The sequence below is a fragment of the Pogona vitticeps genome, chromosome 5 (genome assembly GCF_051106095.1).
Source record: "Pogona vitticeps strain Pit_001003342236 chromosome 5, PviZW2.1, whole genome shotgun sequence".
Taxonomy (NCBI): Eukaryota; Metazoa; Chordata; class Lepidosauria; order Squamata; family Agamidae; genus Pogona; species Pogona vitticeps.
The window spans coordinates 27,019,991-27,032,882 of NC_135787.1; the positions used below are offsets into that span (position 1 = coordinate 27,019,991).

General features: G+C 38.7%; 1 protein-coding gene across 9 annotated transcripts in view; it reads left to right on the forward strand.

Annotated features, from left to right (window-relative positions):
• Positions 1–875: 875 nt before the first annotated feature.
• ANK2 (ankyrin 2) overlaps positions 876–12,892 on the forward strand; it is a 328,145-nt gene continuing 316,128 nt past the window's right edge. For all 9 annotated transcript variants that reach the window (XM_078376593.1, XM_078376594.1, XM_078376595.1 and 6 more), the window contains exon 1: positions 876–1,180. The gene's annotated coding sequence lies outside the window, so the exon portion shown is untranslated. The remainder of the gene's footprint in view (positions 1,181–12,892) is intronic.

A 12,892-nucleotide genomic window follows, 5' to 3' on the forward strand; every position in this document is an offset into this window, starting at 1 on the left:
ATCTATGAAACACTAATGCATTTTGTCTTCTAAGGAGTCTAATGGTTCAGTGGTTAAACTGCAGCACTGCAGCCAAAACTCTGCTCATGATCCAGATTCAATCACAGATAGCTAGCTCAGGGTACCCTCAGTCTTCCCTCCTTCCAAGCTTGGTAAATTAAGCATCCAACATGCTTGGGGTGGGGGTAGGGAAAGTGCATAAATAAATTGTAAATTGCCCAGAGAGTGCGTTAAGCACTATGGGGTGGTCTATAAGCAGCATACACTTTGCTTTGTTTTAATTTACCAGACCCTTCTTTTCTGCCTATTTATTTTATAGCTCTTTGGTTATCCAAAGATGGACCTACTGAGGGCCAGCCAGACCAGGAGTTGCCTATTCTCTGACTATCTGCAGAAACCCATTCTACCTATTTTCCTCCCTCATCATATTTCTTAATATTTCTTAATATTTCTTGTATACTGATCAAGAGGTAATTCTTTAACTATAAATAATGTTTGATTGCCCCAGCAACAGTATTCAGTGCTTCCTAGAGTTTGCAAATTAGCTGAGTTTGCTTTGTGATGTGAACTTCGGCTGGGTCTCCAAGTATGACTGCTCAGTCACAAAAGTCTGCCAGAATTTTGTCTATAGAACACTAATGCATTTCATTTTCTAATTAGGGGCTATTCGTGAAATATAGCTTCATCTTCATGTTTGTCATGCAGTGTACAATGTGCTGCTTACTTCCCATAGATAATTTTGGACCAGTCATTAATAACTATTGAAACACTCTTTAGTTGAGAAACATTGCATCTCCCAGTTTCTTTTATATAGGTATATATTCAGGATCAATGCAGGCTGCATGATTTCTTTTCCTGCAGGAGTGCATATTGGAGAGAAGAGGAACAGATTACTTGCTTTCTCATCTAGGCAGTCTGGTACCTCCCAGCTGCCAAGTGTAAATGCACTTGATCAGAGCCAGATTTGCTGGCTGCCAGGAGCTGCTGTGTTCTAGAGGAACTAGAGGATCATGCGGTGCTATGTGGACAGCAGAGAGTGGCCAGAAGCAAGCACATGGATTACAGTAAAAGGGATGTAACAGGAACATCTGCTACCTCTGACATCAGTTTGCAAGAAAGCCTGGAGGCTTTTCTCTGCCAGGAGGTGTCAGTGAGAACAGAGAACCAACTGGGCTTGGCAGTGAGTGGCTGTATTTTTACAGTTCAGAGACTAGATGTACCTTATGATGGGAAATGGCTTCTATTTCTTTTGCATATGTGTGTGTGTGTGTATTTCTAATCTCCAGTAGATTCACCTTGAACTGCTGCACCACTGATTCTTCTTCATGACTTAATTGTAGTTGTAGAATATAGCTGATCGTAATCAGATGGGTAAAATTGATTTTCCCTGAGCCCATGATGTGTCTTGATGTGCACTTATATTTGGGAGGTATCTGTCTGGGATTTTGCTTTCAGTGGTTGCTGCAATGTAAGCAGGCAGAAGTGCGTTGAATGAGTGGGACTGAAGAATTAATAATGGTGGGGAGCACTGTCAGTCAAAACATTTTTGTGGGGTGATGTATGGAACTGAGTGAAATTGAAGTAGACAAATGACAGTGCAGTCCTGTCTAGACCCACTGGGTTCTATAGGGCTTGCTACCAGTTAAATGTGCTGGTTACCTTCTCAGATGGCAGTTATATGAGCATCAGTATTTGTTGACATACTAGAGATCGATGGAAATGCAACAAGCTAACCTAATCTTGTGCGTACTTTTCATTCAAATTGTAAGGGTTGTAAATGGGTCAGGTTAACCTGCCTCCTGGAAGTTAAGGGGTATCACTTTGTACCTTTTTGAGTGATGTTTTATTGGCTTGTAAATTAATGTGAAGGTGTGTTTGGGATTCTGATACTAAGCTTTACTAGATGGGGTTAGCTGGTGGAGGCAAGTCCCACCTATCTGCCAGCATTATGACTAAGAGGTGTCTGCTTGAGGGTGGAGTGAGTAGGAGAAAGAATAAAGAACAAAAGTAGATAAAGATATTTGAGATTTTGCAGCTGCTATGCAAGAGGTGGGGTTCCTGTTGCTCATGGAAACTGATGCTGCTGATGTTTTCAGTCTATATATTTGTAAAATAAAATGTTATTTACAGAGATACTGTAAGGCTCCCATTACCTTGTCTTTGTAAATACCTTACAAAAGGTTCTTCTGAAACATACAATGACTCAGGAGAGCTATTGTTTTCCTTGATGAAAGGACTTGTCACGCCCTCTATCAGACAGTGGTGCTATAGAAAGTGCCTCAGGATTTTCATGCTGTTAATATGTTGTAGTGATTTACTACAAGCTGTATTTAAATTAAATTAAGTAACTGATGTGTGTAATATTTTTTTCTGATGATATATGCAATATTTTGCATCCGTCTGTTAGACTGTTTAGCAAAATTCAGAGATACTTTATAATAGCAACTACCTTGCTTAGGATGTTATTCACTAACCTGACATCATCCCAGTGTGTTGTGGCCAGCCCCCAGCTGACATAGAAAATGGCCATGCTGAGTGAGAAAATGAATTTTGTAGTCCAGCACATGTGAATGGTCTCAATTACTGTGATTCTTTAAATGTTTTTGTGGTCTAGCTGTTGTTAATTCTCATTTATTTTTATTTTATTTGTTGTTATGTGCTGTAAAGGCACTTGCGGTCATTTTGAGGAGAAAGGTGGGCTAAAAATATTTTAAATAAATATATAATTAGTTACAGCAACCCTAACAGCTTTTTTGAAGTATGTGAGATGTTCAAGGAGTTGTTTACCACTGTCAGTAAATTTCCATGGCTGAGTGGAGATTTGAACCCATATCTCCTGCGTCCTAGTCCAGTACTCTATTATAGAACAAAATGCTATCCAAGAAGGGACTAAGCAATTCAAAACAAAAAGAGTTTTAAACAAAGAATCAAATATTAGCAAAGGAAAAAGAGAATTGAAAAAACAAGCATGTAACTTCTCAAAAGCGCAAAAAAATCCAGACTCATCTAATATGCCCCTGATGCTTCTGTATCTTCTGGGATCATATTGGGCTAGTTAGTCACCTGAGTGTCCATCAGCCTGCTCCTGCTCAGATTTAACCAATTACTTCCGTTTTACCTTAAATGGTGAATCTGTTGGAGATGATAATCTTTGAAAAATGAAGGACAAACTATTATCTGTTATACACCACTGGCTTTCAATATTGTCTACTTTGCTTATGATCTTCAACCTGTTTGTAATTATGATTTTTGGCTACATTAAGGATGTTATTTTAAAATGGAAAAGTGGTGTAAAATGTATCAATCATCAGTCAATCAATCTGAAGGTCACCAGGTTGGAGGAGGAGAATTCTTTGCATATATGTAAACACTGGCAATCACATCGTCCCAGGGGAAGGGCTTGGACTTCCCAGGTATAGCCAGTACAAGAGATGACGAATGCTGGAAAATCCAGCTAACAGTGACACTCTGTATAGGTACAGTGGTCCCAACCCCTCAAGTCTGAAGCAAAACTAAAGTAGCATTATAAATTTCACCTGCTTGGAGTCTTGGGCTGTGTCTAGAATGCTCCTTGGACCCAAACTAACATTCTCCACTCTATTCCCATCTGTCAAAACTAGCCCTAAAGCAAATTAATCATTGACTAGCCTGCCAAATCTCAGCCAGCCATGTTGACTCTCAAAAGTCCTGCCTCAAATAATACTGATATCAAATCTGATAATATGTGATGGTATCTGAATACAATGTAAGAGGTTAAGGCCTTCAACATATTCTTTATTTTTATGCTAAAATATGTTCCTACTCTTTCTCCCATGAATGTTTTTCTCGTCAGTTGACTCCTCTCTCTCTCTCTCTCTCTCTCTCTCTCTCTCACACACACACACACACACACACACACACACACACACACACACACACACACACACACACACACACACACACACACACACACACACACACACACACACAAAACACACACTTTCCCGAAAACATAACTAATGTGTTTAAGGCTGCATTTGTAAATAGAGTTAATGGGGAATAGGTGTCTGCACTGGGGCTCTGGGGTTGACATCAGAGTAAACATGCAATGAATTTAGTCTCTAAATCTCAAATGTGTGGGAACTTGCCTGGATTGTGTCCATTGTTGTTATGAATTGGTTTGTTCTATTTGTAAGCGAAATGCCAAATTACCATAGTTACAGAGCTTTGTTTTGAAGAGGCCTGATGTGTTCATAGGATAACTAATTCAGGCTATGTTTACAGGAAGAAAAATGAATTCAGATTTTAATCTGAATGCATATTTGAAAGAGAGCCTGATGTTTTTGGATCTGGAATAAAGTGGGAGAAAAATAAATGAAACCGAATACATATGAAAAATTAAACCTTAAGTTAAACTGAGAGGGTTATGTTTAACCCATAGTTGCCAATTATAAATTAATTTTGCATTTTGGAAAGGCTTCTTAATATGATTCTATAATTTGAACAAAGTTGTATATCCAGAATAAACCCTGTTTCCCCACTGCACAAATCCAGATACATGAACTTAAAAAAATGCCATTTTATCTCTCATTGGTAGATAATAGGTAGATAATTGGTAGATAATATTTTGCACTGCATTTTTATAAGCGTATTTTACAGTTTTTCTCCCACTGCTCAGTATCAGCAGTTCATGCTTAAAAGCTATGTGAGGAGGTATGAAGATTGTATATGAGCCTGGTCTTTTTTTTTTTTTAAACCACACATATACATTGAATGCCAATGATAGGGTAAATTATGACTTGTAGTCAGTGTTTCAGTATGTGAACTACAGTGTAATCATGGAGCTAATGAAAGCCTAATTTGTATCTCTACATAAAGTCTGCTGTTACTTTCTGACAAATCTTTTGTTAGATACATTCTTGCATGCTTCTTGGGTAGGAGCAGCAAATTCAGATCAATATGTAATTTAATTTATTATGACTGTTCTTCTGTTCTTCAGTTTCATGACTTTAAGAGAATATGAATTGTAGGTTCATAAAAATTATAATTTTATTGTTTACTTAAATAAAAACAAAATGTAAATAATTATCTAGATTTGTACCTAATTTATAACTATAGAAGCAGTTCAGTATTTAATAACACAACCCAGCAAAGTCTACAAAATGTTGATCAGCATTGTTTAAAAAAACCCAAGCTTTGATGGTGTGCTAAAAGGTCTGAAGAAAAAAAATAGGTTACAGAAATGCTCATTAAATCAAATGCTATAGATAGCACTCAACTTAAAAGAAGGAAATACACGAATGCTACAATCATGCAGTCCTTTTCCAGCATCGTGTTTGAGCAATGAAAATGCAAAATGGGGAGAAAAGTCCCTTAAAAAGAAAAAAAAAGGTACAATCCTAAATAGCCAAGACAGTTCAGAGACATCTGAACGGACACTAAGAGCCTGTCCACACTGGCGTATAGGTATTGTATAAGAATCACTGATGGAACAGTTTGAATCACAAAAACACTTGTCCATAAGTGTTTCTGCTTAGAACGATCCATCCTTCCCTGTAAGAGCTGTTGTACATCTTTTCGGCCCAGTGATAGAACACTTATTCTTTTTTACACACTCATTGTTTAGCCTGTTTAGCTAAGAGATAGCCTCCCATAGCCTCAGCTTCTAACTTCTGTTATGGTTGCAGAGAACGGCTCACTACTTCTCCCCACAACCTCAACAGATTATTTGCAGCTCAATCCATCCCACACCTAAAACAGCCAGTCTGGACAAGCCTTAAGCCAGCTGACCCTTCTGAGTCTTGAAACATCTTAAAACCATCCTCCTCTTCCTTTAGCATTAGGACATATGGATCTTGCATAATTTGACTGTTTCCCTAACCCACCTTTTCTCTCCCCTTGCTTTTTTTGTTTTTTTGTTTTGTTTTTTGACTATCTGAGACCAGAAAGGGATTTCTGCAAGCATAAAAATATTTCTGTTGATAGAAGAAGGATTCTGCATCTTCTAAGCCCCAAGTGCTGATAGATCTTTGAACTGTCGTAGCACTATATACAAGCTGATATTTAACTCTTGATATTCACTCATGAAACAAAGTTAACTTATTTATAGACTATGGATTGTCAGAAGAATTTATGGGATTATAATCTGATTTACAGAATTGTCACTTCTTTTGCCAAGCAATTGCTAGTTCAGCTCTTCTCATTGGATTCATGAGAAGACAAATCTTTTAGATATGTAAATTTCAAGCTGCAGATAGGAATATTAGCCGTAATCCTGTTGTACAACTCCACTGTCATGAAGGTTAGTGATGCTATCAGACACATACATTAATCTCTAATTTAAAGTTTCCTATCCTACTCCCACTTTAAATAGGAAACTTTAAATTAGAGATTAATGTATGTGTCTGATAGCACATACATTAGGATACAGAGTTTCCTATCCTACTCCCATTTGACACAACTCCAGGAGGCAGTGGAAGATAGGAGGGCCTGGCGTGCTCTGGTCCATGGGGTCACGAAGAGTCGGACACGACTAAACGACTAAACAACGACGATCCTACTCCCAACCCACCCCCAGATTCCAAGGCTCTCTAGGGATCCTTTACGATTTAGGGCACTGGTTTACAACCTTAGGTAACCCAGATGTTCTTGGACTGCAACTCTGAGAAGCCTTCACCACCAGCTTTGCTGGCCAGGGTTTATGGAAGTTGCAGACCAAGTGCACCTGTGTTACCCAACGATGGGAACCACTGCTTTAGGGTATCCTTTGGGAATCTTGCGACTGGAAGAACCTTTAGTACTTCAAAATTGTTGTCAGGAAGCCTTTTCTCAGAACTAAGCATTGTGAGTGAGGTATCCATAGAAACCACCTGTGCCTCTGGAACAGAGGTGATTTTCAGCAGGGAAAGCTTTTTACAGGTGACTTGTTTACCTGCTGAATCTCCTGTCCAGGTGCTCAGCTTGGATGGGTGACTTCAAAGTCCCTGATCCCCTCTTTGTGGTTCCTTATCTTTAAATCAAACTACGATTAGACAGCCTTTCAAATGAAGGACATCTTCAAAATGAATATGGTCTTCTGGCAGTCTTGGAATTTATTTATTTATTTGACTTGTATGCCGCCTTCACTCTGCATAAATGGAGAATTGCTTTCCTTAAAGGAGGATAAATGGCCATCCTACCCATGGAAAAAAATGGAAATTTACAGACCCTTGCAAGCCACCATCTAAGGCACCTTCCTCATTTGACCCATGAGAGCTGGCCCTCCATGAGAGCTGGCAGTATATAAACGTTCTTATATATATATATATATCTTATACACACACAAACACACACACACATTTCTGCAAAATCCTGGAACTTAAAACAGACTAAAAGAAAGAAAGCTGGACTTCCCAGCATTTTAACAGGCCCCTATGACTTGCACAAAAATGCATCAATGGTAACATGATATCACTCATCTTTGCTTTTAAAGTGTGTACCAGAGCAGGCTGATTGTGGCATAAGTGAGAAGCACAAGCAGTTATCTCACGTAGTATAAACAAAGCTGCAGACCTAGGTTAATGCTAATGTCTCTATAGTTTGAGCCAAGAGCTTTTCAGCATTATTATTACCACACACCGGGCATTCAGCCCATCCATCTAAATGTCTCAAACACATTAAAGTTATGGATTACCCTTTTGTACTCGTCTTCAAACAGTGTGAATCTGTTGCTACTGTTTTCAGTTCTCTGCTTGGTAAGAATACAGTATAGGAAACAAGACATTTAACTTTCGGATGTTCTGAGGTGGGTTGGTGTGGTGTCAGAGCTTGTATTTCAAAAAATGAACTAGGCAAGTTTTAAAAAAATAAAATATTGTCTTCTGATCTAATGTAAAGGAGGATTCATTTATCTTTGTTTTTATTAGCAGTAGAACAACTCTGATAGTTACATATTTCTGGACATCTGAGAAAGATTCAGAATATTTGGATAAATACAAATCCCATTTACATAAGCTTTATGTTATCTCAGCAGTGCTACATGACTAATGCAAAGAAGAATGCTTTCTAATAACTAAGGTTTTGCTATTGAGATTTCTATCTATAGTTATATGTAAGAGAACAGTACTACTGCCAGCCTGTGTACATATTTATGTACATTTATATTTGATAAATATAAGTAGACCTGTGGTCTAGATGGGTGGGATAGAAATCAAATGAATGAATGAATGAATGAATGAATGAATGAATGAATGAATGAACGAACAAACAAACAAACAAACCAACAAACCAACAAACCAGAGAAACCAGCAGAGTGACTCAGTAAAGTCATTTTCCTGTTGTACATTTCCTGATGAGAGTATTGTGTTATGAGTTGTATTAAAATTTTCATCCAAAGAGCTTTTAAACCATAGCCCTCCTCCAAAAAAATTGTGTGACATCTTGCTGATTTTTATTGTTCGTAATTTCTGCTCAAGTCTATTTTCAGAAATGAGCATTGCAATATCATGTGTGGACATGAATGTATGTAGCTTTATGATTTTAGCCTCAGGTGGAACTTCTTGGTCACTGTCAAGCACTGATTGAAAACAGTAGGGCAGAGGACACTGTTTTTTGTCCATAGGTTTTTCTTTGATAATCCCCCAGAATTTAATGGCAAGTGGTGGCTATGTAGTCAGTGAAATTCTGAGCTGCACTGTAATGAGCTGCTATGTAGGATCTGCTATAGAAACAGACCTCTTGCCTTCAGTTGTGGCCAGATCTATCAAAACAAAGAGTAAGTACTGTAAAAGACAACATGTTAATTTACAAGATCTGGGGATGGGAAGAGCTCGAGGTCCTCCACAGTTACACAAAGGAGCTTGACTTTTAAATGTGGAGTTTCCTCTGTGGGGTGACCCGTAGACTTTTTTTGGGGTGTTTTCTTGAACTGCTAGAAACTCTCAGTTCTGTCCCATCACCTTGTCTACTGAGCTTTCTATGTCTTTACTGGCAGCAGTCCTTTTCAATATTGCTGGTACAGGTACACGTTGTTACATATTCTGTATTGTAATTCAAAATGTGGCCTTAAGGTGACATTCCATTTCTCACCCCCTCCTTTTAAAAAATATCCTTAGATCCTGCTATACATCATGCATGAGTAAGAACAGTACAAATGAAAAGTTTAACCTAACTGTCTCAAAAGAGACAGGAATTATTACATCAATCAATATACTGTAGGAGGAGACTAAGTGTTTGCACTTTCCTTACTCATAGGGATGAAAGCTTTAATTTCTGGATCACTAAGGCAAGCAGCTGTGCTCCAAAGTCCCAGTTGTTTTTAAGATGTTTAAACTTTTATGAGATATAGTTGCAAATGCATTTTAGAAGCATTTTGAGGAGAGAAGTCCTTCAAATATAGATAAGAAATGTTGCTTCAAAGTACAGAATAAGTAGACTGGGTATATGACTATGGGAGGATAATAAGGTGCCCTTTAATTAGTCATCATTTTAATTTATTTATTTATTTATTTATTTATTTATTTATTTATTTATTTATTTATTTATTTGATTTATACCCCGCCTATCTGGCCCACAGCCATTTAGAGGCTTAAAATGGTTTTCTTGCCTTTTTAATGTTGGATGAAATAAAACATACAAGGAAAGCGCAGTCCATGGTTTACTTATACTACATGAAACAAATTCCAAAGCCTGGTTCAGAAACACCTAATATTCAAGTATCACTCCGTTTTGCTTAGTTTGGCTCAGTTTAACACATCACATTTCTTTTCTTTTCTTTTCTTTTCTTTTCTTTTCTTTTCTTTCTTTCTTTCTTTCTTTCTTTCTTTCTTTCTTTCTTTCTTTCTTTCTTTCTTTCTTTCTTTCTTTCTTTCTTTCTTCTTCTTCTTCTTCTTCTTCTTCTTCTTTTTTTGAGGGCTGCAGAATGTATAAAAATAAAGCTAAAAATACCATTGACCCTACCTACCTTTAATAGACTTCCAGCTGATTCGTTTCAAGACTTGTCTTAGAGTAGAGGTGAAGTGTCACAACATGCTGACTTTAATCTAAGAAGCCAGGTTTTTGTAGAGCTTTTTTTTATCTTAACTGAATTCAATACCATTCTTTATTTAGGGCCAATGCACATATTTGTATTAACAATGTGATATCATTTTTATTTGTGAAATGGTGATGATACACTTTAAGATGTACCTGAATGCTCAGACAATGTACAGTAAAACAATCACTTCCTGGCATACTGGATTCTTAGTGAAGTTATAACCTGTTTTTGGCTCTGTGGGGGGGAAATTACAGTACAATAGTATGATAGCAATTTTGCTATTCGCATTAAATGACTCATGCATTGAATACTCCTTGGAAGACCTTGGAGAAGTTAATTCATGTAGTATCCTATTGACATTTATTTTCCCTCCCACTTCATATACAGATAAATCATTTCTATTTTTTCCTGGAAACTTTCAGTGATTTTTAGGATGCATAATACAAATTCAATAGTCTTATTGAGTTCCATTCTGAGGAGCAAGGTAGGATATAAATCAATAGACAAGTTTGCAAGTTAGTCCTATAAAGGATCCTTTTCTCCCCCCCCCCCCAAGCTGGGAACATATTAATCACAATTTATTTTTGCTTTAATTCTGACATCATTCTCCCCTTTTAAATGTTAATTTTACACCATTGCTCAGATCCATGCTGACGTCTTTCTGAAGTCTTGTCAGTATATGGATGGTCAGTCTCATAAATTGGAAAAGTTACTCTTCTGGGACTATGATTCTCAAACTCCCCCAGCCAATGTAGCCAGGGGAAAGTACAAAAGGAAGGCAAAGCAAACAACTTTACTTAGTGTGAGGCCTTTCAATGTTAATTCTGTTGCAGGTTTTTTTAAATTTCTGTTAAGATTCTTTGTACTATGTAGTAGAAGAACAGAGACTCACAGAGGAGAATAGCTCTAAGTTCTCCAGATAGTCCACTCTTTTCTCAGTAACTAGCACTTAAAAAATCTCAGTAACTGAGACATCTATAGTAGAAAAAATTTAAAAGTTCCATTATTTACAGTTGTGAACAGATCAACAGCAAATGAACAGACTGACTTCCAACAGACTAAATAGAGGGGAAAAGAAGGACTCATCAGAGAGGCAGGGCTCTCTTTGAATTCAGAGGCTGGAAAAAATGATTGGCTAATGATGGAGAGAAAATCACCCCAATTCAGAAAAGCCCCTCCCGGTCAAACAAACTGCAGGCAGTGTGCAAGGTTACAAAAACTCCAGCAAAATCAGTAGAATTGTGTTAGCTTGTAACACAATAGAGAGAAGGAAAACTGCACATACACTGTTTTCAATACACTAATATAGGGGTCTCCAAACTATGGCCCATGAGCCACATCTGGCCTGCCTTGATGTTTTATCTGGTGCGTTCCCTTCAGCCCATGCATGCACAGGCAGGGGTGTGGGCAAGGTGTGTGTATACATTCATCCATGTGTGTGCGGTGTGTGCAGAGGACGTGTGTGCATGCTACACACATATGAATGTACACACACGTTCCTGTTCCTTCGGCCCTCAGAAATGTTGAAATAATCTGGTGTGGCCCTCACGGTCAAAAGTTTGGAGATCCCTGCACTAAAAGAAAAGAAAAGTAGAATTTTAAACTAAAGTAAAAAATAGTGGATTCCATGTTGATACTATAATGTTGAAAAGGGAATAGCAAAATAATAAGTTTCACTGGCCGCTACTTTGAAGCCACAGACACATTCTTCAAAGCTGGATGTGAACCAATCTGCCAATATCCTTTTAGGAAAAACACATTAAAAGTGGGCACAATTCTTGCTAAATTGGAAAATTATATTGGGTTAAATTGGGAAAACATGGGATAAATGAAAGAAGCAGGGGAAGATATGATGAGTGTCATATCTCAAGGAGACACTCACTAGGCCCATTAGAAAGAAACAAAGTTTGGTGGGTGACATTGGCAATTATAGGCCTGTCGCCAATGTTTCCTTCCTTAGCAAAATGTTAGAGAGTATGGTGGCTGACCAGCCCCAGGCCCTTTTGGATGAAACCAACACCCTAGATCTGTTTCAGTTGGGCTTCAGGCCACACCACGGCACAGAAACTGCATTGGTCGCCCAGTTCGATGACCTGTTGAGGGAGGCCAATGAGGGCAAAACGTCTCTGTTCGTCCTCCTCGATATCTCGGCCGCCTTTGATACCGTTGACCACAGTATCCTCCTGGGGAGGTTCTCTGAGTTGGGAATTGGTGCTCTGGTACTTGCCTGACTCTGATCCTTCTTGGATGACCTTCCTCAGAGAGTACAGTTTGGGGAGAATTGTATTGGCCCTGTGGAGCCTCAATTGTGGGGTTCAGCAGGGCTCGATTATCTCCCCAATGCTGTTTAATATCTACATGAGGTCGCTGGGTGGAGTCATTAGGGGAGGTGGGGCTTTGTGTCATCAGCATGCTGATGACACCCAGCTCTAAATCTCCTTTTTTCCAACATCAGTGGATGCCATTTCGTCCCTTCAGTGCTGCCTGTAGGCCGTATTATAATGGATGTAGGAGAATGGATTGAGGCTGAACCTGGACAAGATGGAGGTCCTGAGGGTGGGTGGCCTTGCCATTGGTGGTTTGGGAAACTCCCTCTCTTTTGGGGGAGTGACTCTCACCACGAAGAGTGAGGTTCACAGCTTGGGGGTCCAACTGGATCCAGCGCTTACCGTGGAAACCCAGGTATCATCAGTGGTCCGTCCCACCTATTTCCATTTCTGGTGGATTGCTGAGCTGCCTCACTATCTTGATGTTGGGGCACTCACCATTCTGGTCCATGCGTCTGTAGTCTTGAGATTAAACTACTGCAATGCACTCTATGTGGGGCTACCTTTGAGGTTGATGCAAAAGCTTCAAATTGTGCAGAATGCGGTGGTCAGACTCACTGGGGTGAGAAAATAC